We start from the raw sequence: 11,092 nt of genomic DNA, 5'->3' as shown, positions 1-11,092 counted from the left end.
TTTTACTTAAAACCTAAATAAGGATGCTTTGCTGTACTGCATACATTAGTTGACTTGTTTTCTTATGTTTTGCAAGGACGAGTTGGACGAAACCATCTGTGTCTGGGATTCACATGTCATTCGACCATCAAAGAATGACAGAGTACCAAGTGGTTGACCCAGAGTAATGTACATGTTTCCAGAGCTCTACTCTACCGATGACTGCATTTCCTCTGTGAACAGAGCTGACATACAGCTGTGTCTTACTAACTGCACATCTCAACCAACAGTACCATGTGACACAGACATCTATGACCTCTGCAGTCTTCTGATGGTGGAGTCAGAGTTACAAAATCCATGTGATGCCTATCAAGAATTGGATTTGTACCTGCATTTGAGGAGTGCAATTACATCTTTTCTGTAATCTGAGAATGCAAGATCTGAGCAACACATTACACAATTCTTATCAAGTTCAGCAGGTTGTGTCATCAAACACTATCTTGTTTTATTGTTTAAGATTTCCTAGCATATATCATCACCAAGTCATTATTTGTAAACAAAACATATTAATTTTCCAAAGTACATGACAATGAATAAGTTACATATATGAAAATAGATTTGTTTTGGACAAAGAGTAAATTTGGTCAAAATGACTTTTTCATTAATTTTGTATTTCTTTCTGATCGATACTGAACCTAAACACAGAGTATAAAATGCAGAGTACTTATACTCTAACAAATGTAAGATAAAACCAATGTGGATAGTTTTGTTTTGGATATACACATTACACTGGTATACTCCATTTAATGTTAATTTTCAAAGTTTGACATTATTGGACCTGCATTTTAAGTATGTCTGCAACTTAAGTTTTATATAAACTCTGAAAAAACATCACATGGAAGGACTGATTTCTCACTTTACCACAGTGACAGCACTATGTGCTATGTGACAAGATTGTATGAACAATTAAATTATTATTGGACAGGCAAAGTTATATTTTACCTTTCTTTGGACCTGTATTTGAGGACTGAAACTGAAGTATAAGTTCCTTGTATAAGTAATTTGCCCTGTAGAGTTATTGCTGTTACAGTTTGTTTAAATATCAATCACAAGCCATTTTATGAACAATAAAATATAATTTTATTGGAACAAAATTTTGCTTGATACTTTCTTACAATGTTTCCCATATGAGACTTGGTAAAGACAGCTACTGGGAAGGTATTCAAAATGGTGTTTGTCAACTTTCATTATTTCAGTACACAGTAACTTCTTAATAGATTTTCATAACAATATCATTGAATATTTGGAAATATTACATACCAGTGAAAGAGGTAAGACATGACAACAGATCTTTTACTGATAAGAAAGATTAAACTGAACGTTACTTTTGGACTCAAGTACAGTTTCAAAATCAGTTTGCTAACAAATTAACAAGAAAAGACCATCACTCAGTTCTTTTGATAACGACATTCCAAATATCTTTACCAAAGTCTTTTTCAGCAGTGTTTGTTTATCACTGCGTGCATATACCAAGAATAAAGAAAAAAAATTCAAGTTTTGTGATTTTAGTGCAAATTAGAAAAAGATACAAAGAACAGACATTTTTTTAAACCTGGATAAATAAAGAAAAATATTATCTACACTGCTGTACTTTATAAAAGTGTAAAACAAGTTTCACTGTGAGACATCTATTAAATAAAACTTTTAAAAGAAAATAAAACGGCAACAAATGCATTTTTCTGATAAATTCAAAGCTTTAGAATGGAATTTGTGTCAGACACAGAATGTAAGACCAAAAATGTAACAGGAGGGAAAATATGTAAGATCCAATTGATCTATTACAAAATATCCATGGTAAAGCAGTCGCCTGACAGGATGTTGTCCAGTTCTGTACGAAACTCTGGGTATGAACTATAGATACATGGTAACTCAAGAACTGCTCCACATGTGTGTGCCACTGACCTCCGACTGAAACCAGATAGCCTATTAAAGGTTACTTCAATTTTGTCTTTGCAGAGTACTGTGGACCCTGTGCAGAAGCGTAAGAATCTCTCTAGTTTTCTTCTGTCAGTGCTTCTCACATACCTCAGCAGATGGTTAAGGGCTGACTGCTCTGGATTCAGGCTTTCACTTGTTGGCTTTATCATTTGGGCCACGTTTTTGTTAGTTGGCCTCTTAGACTCATAAAGTGTCATTATACTATCTTTGTTGGTGAGTGATGGCACAGCATTGTGAATAGTGGAGTGAAAACAGTCTATTACAAACTTTGGCTCTTGGAGAAGAACTTTATGTGCCATTGTTAAAAGGGAAGCCTGTAAATTGTCTTTTGAGGGCAGGCAGTGTGACCCCATTCTTGAAAGAAGCTCAAGTAAGTCTTCTTTAGCAGGTTCATCCATGTTGCCTCGCAGAGCTTTCTCAACGGCCACCTGCTCAGGTCCTGATATAAATCTGCTAAATGACATCATTAAAAGTTCCTCATCGACTGACCTGACTCCTTGACAACATGCGAGAACAAAAGCTGGTGACAGTCGGATTGGTATGATGTTGTGGTCTAAATACCCTTTTAACCAAACTCTTCCAACAGCTTGCCACTGCTGCTCAGTAAAGTCTGGTCGTAGTCTGGGAACCCGTTCATCCTCCCCCTCACACTGTTCTAGGAAATGTTCCCAGAAAGCAGAGTACACTTCTCTTGACACACCATCACTATCAACAGCTTTTTCATTTTTTAACTCCATCTTTAACTCAACATTCAGCACTTCTGGTTCCATGAAGCTATCAATGACATCGTGAACTACATTGATTCGTCTGACTGTAACACAGCGGATCTCCTTGACAGATTGGGTTGGGGAGGCTGGGTTAGTGTTTGATGATACAGGTCCTGCATTTAGTGTTGAATGCTGAAAATTTAGTAAACAAAGTAATTAATTGTCATTATTAATCAAATCATTAGAAGAAAAAAGTCAACAAACTAATAATAAAAAAATAAATATTTTTATAGTCAGTTTGATAGAACAAATTGACAGAACAGGATTTAAGATTTGAAATCTGCGATTGCTCTAAATTGGACATTTTAAAATGTCACCATATGTCACATATGCTGTTGAAAATGTGTAAAATGATTTTTTTTAAAGGACATCAATTTTTTTAAATAAAAAAACTTAAATAAATTGAACAAAAAAACAAAAAACTAAACAAAATACACCAACATTATACCTGATGTGTGTTGATGTTATCTGGGTTCCAGGGTAGGGTGGAGTCAAGACTATCTCCATCTTGACTTGAAACAGGCCCAAACTGTACTTCAAAGTCTTCAAGAGATTCATTGATAGCCTGGGCAAGATGGGAATCGGACTCATTATTAAACTGTTCTTCATCTTCAGGTTCATGCCAGCTTGTGGGTTGATGTGAATCATTCCCAGCATCATCAGAGGATGGTGAATGCAGGATCTCTGTGCAGCTCGTGTCAGAGGGAAGTCTTAAGTGCTTGCTTGATTCGCCCACCTGTTGAATTTTAATAAAAGGATTACATTAGCTTTGTTTATCTTTGTTAGCTTTGTTAAATGTAGCCTTCAGCTCAAACCATGTTTCCAACTACCATAGGCTTAGATGCAGTTTAAACTTTGTTGTTACCAATGTATGCTGTCTGGGGCAAAAACCTAGTCCTCCCCAAACTGCTGCTGTGAATAACTTCAAAAAAATATGTGCCTTTTCCTGCAGTCTAAACATTCACATCTATCTAAAGTTTTTTTGCTCTGGTCCAAATGAATTTTATAATAACTCTGACAACACTTTTGAGTTTTTCAGAGTTGAATCAAAGTATTCAAACACAATCAAACTTCAAAGGAACTGTACTGAGACCAACTACTCCAACAGGTCTATGTAGAGGTAATTTAATCTACAACCGAGTTTGGTAATTGTGTTCATAAAATGACCAAACAGTACAAACAAAAGAAAATAGCCACAAGGGATCTCTGAATCTTCAGGGTCCGGTGCCATGCCTTTGTTTAATCAAAGAATTTTATTTGTGTATCATGGCGATTATTCACAATAAGGGAATGAAGATTAGCTAGCACTTGCTTGTATTTGCAAACATTGTGGTTTCTAGGTTATGGTTGTACACAACCACACAATGGCATATACAGTATGTATCACAGACTGGGTTGTTAATATTGTATTGTATTAGCAACCCAGTCTCACTCTAAATCGTGTAATACCTACGTTTGTCCACAGGGCAAAACGTAGCCATTTCACAAAAAGGGCTCTGAAATTGTAGCATGGTTACGTTTCCTTTTCTTAGTCATTTCTATGGGCGTACTTTGGCAAGGCAAGGCAAGGCAAGGCAGTTTATTTGTATAGCACATTTCATGTACAGGACAATTCAAAGTGCTTTACATAAAACAAAGACATTACAGATATTTAGAATAGTAAAAGGGATCAACACATAATCACAATAAAATAATAAATTACATTAAAATGATTAAAAGCAAGATAAGTTAAAAAAAAAAAAAAGTTACCGTGCAGATTTCATGCATAGGCGCATGAGAAAAGAAATGTTTTTAACCTGGATTTAAAAATGTCTACAGTTGGGGAAAGTTTAATCTCCACTGGCAGTTTGTTCCATTTGTTTGCAGTATAACAGCTAAATGCTGCTTCTCCATGTTTAGTCTGGACTCTGGTCTGGACTAGTTGACCAGAGTCTTTGGACCTAAGAGCTTTGCTAGGTTTATATTCTCTGAACATATCACAGATGTATTCTGGGCCTAAACCATTCTGGGATTTGTAAACAAGCAGAAGGGTTTTAAAATCTATTCTGTGACGGACTGGAAGCCAGTGTAAAGATTTCAAAACTGGTGTGATGTGTTCAGATCTCTTAGTCCTGGTTAAAACTCTAGCAGCAGCGTTTTGAATGAGCTGCAGATGTTTAATGCTCTTTTTAGGAAGTCCTGTTAAAAGACCATTACAGTAATCCAGTCTATTGGAGATGAATGCATGGATGAGTTTCTCTTGGTCTTTCTGGGAAACTAAACTTTTAATTCTGTTGATGTTTCTGAGCTGGTAAAAAGCTGTCTTAGTGACAGCTTTGATGTGGCTGCTGAAAGTCAGATCTGAGTCTATCAACACTCCCAGGTTACGAACTTGGTTGGTGATTTTAAGAGCCCGAGTCTCCAGGTGTTTGCCAATGCTGACCCTCTTCTCTTTGCTACCAAACAGAATAATCTCAGTTTTGTCTTCATTTAATTGTAGAAAATTCTCCCTCATCCAGGTGTTTATTTGCTTCAGACACTGACACATTAAGTCTATTGGACTGCAGTCACCTGGTGACAGAAACACATAAAGTTGTGTATCATCTGCATAACTTTGATAACTAATGCTATAGTTCTGTAATATTTGACCCAAAGGGAGCATATACAAGTTGAACAGAAGAGGCCCAAGGACTGACCCCTGGGGGACTCCACAAGTCATGGCCACTCGCTCGGATTCATAGCTGCCGATCGTAACAAAATAACTCCGGCCTTCTAAATATGACCTGAACCAGTTAAGGACCGCTCCAGAAAGTCCAACCCAGTTTTCCAGCCTGTGCAATAGGATTCTGTGATCTACAGTATCAAACGCAGCACTGAGATCCAACAGAACCAGGACTGATACTTGACCAGAATCGGTATTCAACCTAATGTCATTTAACACTTTGACCAGAGCTGTTTCAGTACTGTGATGAGGTCGGAAGCCAGACTGAAATTTATCTAGATTTCCACTTTCATTTAAAAAGTCATTAAGCTGGTGAAATACAACTTTTTCAATAATCTTGGAAATAAAAGAGAGGTTAGAGACAGGTCTGTAGTTGTTCATTATAGAGGCATCTAGAATCCTTTTCTTTAGGAGTGGCTTAATAGCAGCTATCTTTAGTGACTTGGGAAAAATGCCTGATGCCAGTGAGCTGTTAACTATCAGTAGGAGATCACTTTCTACTGAGGTGAAAACTGTTTTTAAAAAGTCGGATGGTATCATGTCCAGAGTGCATGTTGTTGATTTCAAATGCCAAACTGTTTCTTGTAGGACTTTTAAATTCACCATTTTAAATTGCGACATGACAGCAGAATTGTTTCCGGGTTTTAGGCACAGACTAATTTTCTTGTTTGACTGTGTGGAATTAATATTTTGCCTAATTGTTTTAATTTTTTGGCTAAAAAAGTTTGCAAATTGGTTGCATTTCTCAGCGGAAAGGAGCTCTGGGCTTATCTGTATAGGAGGATTAGTAAGTTTTTCAATCATAGCAAACAGAGTGCGAGAATTGTTGACATTCCTGTTAATCATTTCAGATAAATGCAGCTCTCTGACCTTGCACAGCTCATTGTTATAGTTACGCAGGCTTTGTTTGTACAGCTCATAGTGAATTTGAAGTTTATTTTTCCGCCATTTCCGCTCAGTTTTTCTGCATTCTCTTTTTAGGCTGGTAACCACAGTGGTGTTTCTCCATGGTGTTTTCTGTTTGCTCAAGTTGCTCTTGATTCTTATCAGTGCAACAGCATCCATTACATTCAAGATTTTCAGATTGAAATGATCCAGGAGTCCATCAACTGACTCTGCACTGGTTGTTGGTAACATAGCTATGGCCTCCACAAACTTAGCACTTGTTCTTTCATTAATGTACCTCTTCCTAACGGAGAAGCAGGTTGGTTGAACATTCTGAGTGATCAGTAAATCAAACAAAATACAAAAATGGTCAGACAAGGCCAAGTCAGTGACAGCTACAGAAAAAATTTCCACACCCTTTGAAATAACCAGGTCCAGAATGTGACCTCGAATGTGGGTCGGTTCTTTTACATGTTGCCACAAACCAAACATGTCCAATATGGAACAAAATTCCTTGACATTACCATCCGTCATGTTATCTATGTGAATGTTAAAATCCCCAGTTAAGATGAAATGGTTAAAATCAGTAGAGATAACCGACAATAATTCTGAAAATTCATCAATAAAATTTGCACAATGTCCTGGACGTCTGTAGATGATTAGAAATAGGATTTTAGGAATGCCCCTTAAAATAAAACTAAGATATTCAAAAGAAGTAAAATCACCAAATGAAATTTCTTTACACTGGAATGAATCTTTAAATAAGGCAGCTTCTCCTCCCCCTTTCCTCCCGTTTCGACATTTATTCATAAAACTAAAATGGGGGGGTGCTGTTTCATTAAGAACTGTAGCACTTGTGTCTGCTGTTAACCATGTTTCTGTCAGAAAAAGAAAATCTAAACTGTGAGAAATGATGAAGTCATTAACTAACGGTGACTTGTTGGACAGAGATCTAACATTAAGTACAGCTAGCTTTATGAAGTTTACACTGGTCTCTGTTGTATTCTGAGTTATACAAGGTACAGTTAACAGATTAGATCGATTCACCCCACAAGCTGATCGTGTTCGATTCCTTATTTTACTAACTAACACAGGAATCCTACTGGGTCCAGGCTTGATCTCAGAACAGCTGTCAGTAGTAGCAAAACTACAGCAAGGACCCTGAACGCATCATGGCATGTTATCTTTGTTGTGAAAATTCTGAATTTTAAGTCACGTGACTGCCGAGTTCTACCCGGCGTGAACTAAAAACATGGCGGACAGCCCTTCTAATTTTGTTGGATAATGCTATATTTCAAGATCGATTGTGGCTTTAGCCTCGTTTTGATAGCTTTTCTAGCGACAAATGAACACTTTTTTTCATAGTATCCATTCGGTTTATTTACACAATTAGTAGTTTTTTCGTTTCGATGTACAATCCTTCAACGAAATTGTAGGAATACTACGTTTCGGATTGTTGCTACGGTGGTTGCTACGGACGCTATTAACAACAACATTAACAACAAACCGGAAGAAATGTAAATGGTGCGTCACGGACTGAGTTCCTCTTCAACCTGGTTACTGCTTATTTTATTTTTTATTGTGTATCTTTTAGTAACTCAATTGAAAATATGCTTGTGGCACTTTATGTGTGATATGTGTTCTGTACCTTTGTTTGCACTGATAGAATAATTAAAAATTAAATAAAACTAATAGAAAATACTGGATTTTATTTAGGGACTTAAGCAATACTTTATGAAATAACAACATTCTAAAATCCAAAAAGTCGTCAGAACCACTGAACTATGTGTGCTGTATAACAGTTATTCAAAATAACTTACAATTCTTACTGTTTGATCCCTGTTGCTTGTTCATGTGCCATTCATGTATGTCTCTTAGTGTACAGAGCAACATTTATTGAAGTTGCTTTTTAAGTGATTTGTTCATTTTATTAGGCTATTATTATTATTATTATTATTATTATTATTATTATTATTATTTTATTCCTTTAAATTCTAAAGTATTTATATACCTCAGGCCTCGTGTTTAAAAACCGTGTAATGGAATTGTAAATAACGTTATTTGATAAAAGGTTTCCATGATTTATGTGATTTTAGTATAATTATCATATCATTATTCGTAAATGTGTTAAACTGACAAAAACGTACATCTTAAGGGTGTTGAATCATAAATCTTACTAATAGAGGAAATGACCGATAAAAATATAGTGGGCGCATTGCAGTGACGTACGCTCAAGATGTAATTAAATCAACATTCACTTTCGACCTAATTTCACTCGATAATTACTGATATATTATTAATTGAAAAAAACCTAACTTAAATCTGTGGTAATAAAATATATTATTTAAGGAATTTAAGCAAAAACCCATTTAACAAAGCCCACTATCTGCTGTTAGATGCAAGTGCTGGTGACATGCGCAACTTCACAGCGACGCTCACGCCCCCTGCCTATTTACACACCTAGGCCTCGGTGAAAACGCCGAGAAGCAGTATGGAGCCGCGTGAAGACGACGACGCTGTATTTCTTGCTAATGTGTTCTTGGATGAATGCAAGGTAGGCAATGCTTTCAGGATCACGATATCTCCGTATAAATTGATGAAGTGATGATGTTTATTATGTAACACTCTCATGTCCCATGATGGGTTTTGTTTTCTTTTTAACGTAAATAGACTGCAGAAGTCTCGGAAACAGGCCCGGAGAAATTTGTTTGGCTCGAAGAGGACGAGGAAGGTAATCCTCTCTCAAAAAGGAGTAGAACGGGGGAGGAGCGCAAACGTGGTTCATCCACAGGTGAGTTTTCTTCCCCAATGCTTTTTCTGGTCACTTTGTCGAAATAATGACGCCTTTTTTGGGGGGGGACTCGTCATTTTATTTATGCATGACATAATAATGGAACAAAAGTCAATCAACTAAATCAGTACTTGGTTGATTCTTATGTTTATGTGTGTAGGTATGTATGTACGTACATAAAAGCTCAGGTGTTCCTATTGTTGTATATGTTAGGATCTTAACTCCCCCCCCCCAAAAGTCAAACTAGGGACAAGAGCTGGAGATCATGAATAGCTTTGTTTAGACTTCCTGTATCGACTGCTCTTTAGACTTTGTTTACAGGTTATCAATCCATGCTTTTTACTGAAAGTTGTATCATAATGTCCTTTTCAAACAAATTTCAACACTCCAACAGTCACCTACAGAAGCACGGACCCATCATGTGCTCCATCTTCTAGTGGACAACAGAGAATGACTGGGACCATTCAAGACATAGGTAGATTAGTAGCCAATGTTCATTATTTTTATTATCAGCTACTTTGTACCTATCCCCAAACCCTGCCCTTGTTTTCAAGGCTCCCTCATCCAAGAAGTGCAAGCTCTTTTTGGACCTTCTGAAGACCCAGCCCCCTCACATTGGAAGGATAGGAAAGCTTCCACATTGGAAAAGTGGACTGTATTGAGACCTTTTATGGTTAATCAGATGTTATCTGAGAAGCCTAAAGATACGACTTGCCACCACTGTAGAGCCAAGGTTGCAGTTGTGATGTGTCACGATTGTTTGCCAAGACCACTGCATTGTACAGCCTGTGACCTTGCTATACACGACTCCCTAGTGCTCCATAACAGATCATCCATGGTAGAGGGATTTTACAGGCCACTGCCACCAACCACTCACATCAGGGAAGAAGAGGGAGGAAAATTCTCCTACCATGAAAGAGGTAATTTCTGTGTTCAACATCACATGGGCCTAGTAAAGTCTGTACAATGTCTAAGTCCAACAGGGGATGTTGGGTTAGGTAGCTGTATTTGAAGTTTTTCCTCATTGAGGGGGAAAACACCTTCAGTGGTAAAGTTTAAATATAATTTTCATAAGTGGAATTTAAAATATTTGTTTACTTCTTTCCAAGAGTGCTTTTTGCCAGTAATTCTTCCATGCTGTGACTGCTCCACTGGGCAGACAACTGTTTCTTCAGGAAAGGAAGTTATTCTGATTGGAATAAATGGTACAATTTTGTCCTTTTTTATTTATATTTATTTATTTTTTAATTTTTTTTTTGCAAATAAACAATCCAACCTTTTATCTTTTTTTCAGGGCGATACAATCTGTCTCTTCCAACTGTCTCCTGCTCCTGTGGACAGACTTGGAATGTAAGTATTAGTGATCTGGTTGAAAGTGGCTATTGGCCAGCCACAGTCCATTTTGAGACTTTGTATGCAGTGGATCTGTTTACTACATATGAAGATCTCAAGATTACTGCACCAGGAATGTCACGGCAAGCTTTTGTTAGCATGCTTGAACAGCGCACCAAACTCTTTGGTTGGGTGAGATAATCATCATTCAACATCATTGAAGCAATTGTCTACTACATTGACTTTTAATATGTATTATATGGTTTCATGGACTGGTTTTGTTTTTTGTTTTTTTTTTTTACTCTTTTCTATCAGAGTGGTAAGATATGTGGAGACACCATGCAGAAGTCATTCTTGGAATGGTCTTATGCAAAATTTGAGGTTGAGAGGCTGTCTCAGGTGAATCACTTTCAGTGTCCTGCATGCACACCCTCCATGTTGGCTGTTGCAGTGGATGGTAACCGCAAGCTTTACCGCTTTAAGAGCCAACCAGGGTGGGTAAAATTCTTGTCCACTTAAATTGTAGATTGCCATAGATGTAACCTTCTGTACGTTTAACCCCTATTTTGCTTCTTTTAGACCTAATGGATTTTTTGAAGGTGTGTGTCTGGCCAAGGATGCTGAGGTGACCTCCTTTGT

The 11,092-nt window shown here is 37.1% G+C and overlaps 1 long non-coding RNA gene across 1 annotated transcript; it reads left to right on the top strand.

Annotated features, from left to right (window-relative positions):
• The first annotated feature begins 8,833 nt into the window (after positions 1–8,833).
• Positions 8,834–9,652, top strand: LOC121632119. Its single transcript, XR_006008889.1, has 3 exons — positions 8,834–8,884; positions 9,001–9,121; positions 9,526–9,652. It is a non-coding gene; the product is annotated as an uncharacterized LOC121632119 (long non-coding RNA).
• The last annotated feature ends 1,440 nt before the right edge of the window (positions 9,653–11,092 follow it).

Source organism: Melanotaenia boesemani, chromosome 1, assembly GCF_017639745.1.
Source record: "Melanotaenia boesemani isolate fMelBoe1 chromosome 1, fMelBoe1.pri, whole genome shotgun sequence".
Taxonomy (NCBI): Eukaryota; Metazoa; Chordata; class Actinopteri; order Atheriniformes; family Melanotaeniidae; genus Melanotaenia; species Melanotaenia boesemani.
The sequence above is the reverse complement of the archived record's forward strand: the minus strand, read 5'-3'. Positions and strand labels throughout refer to the sequence as shown.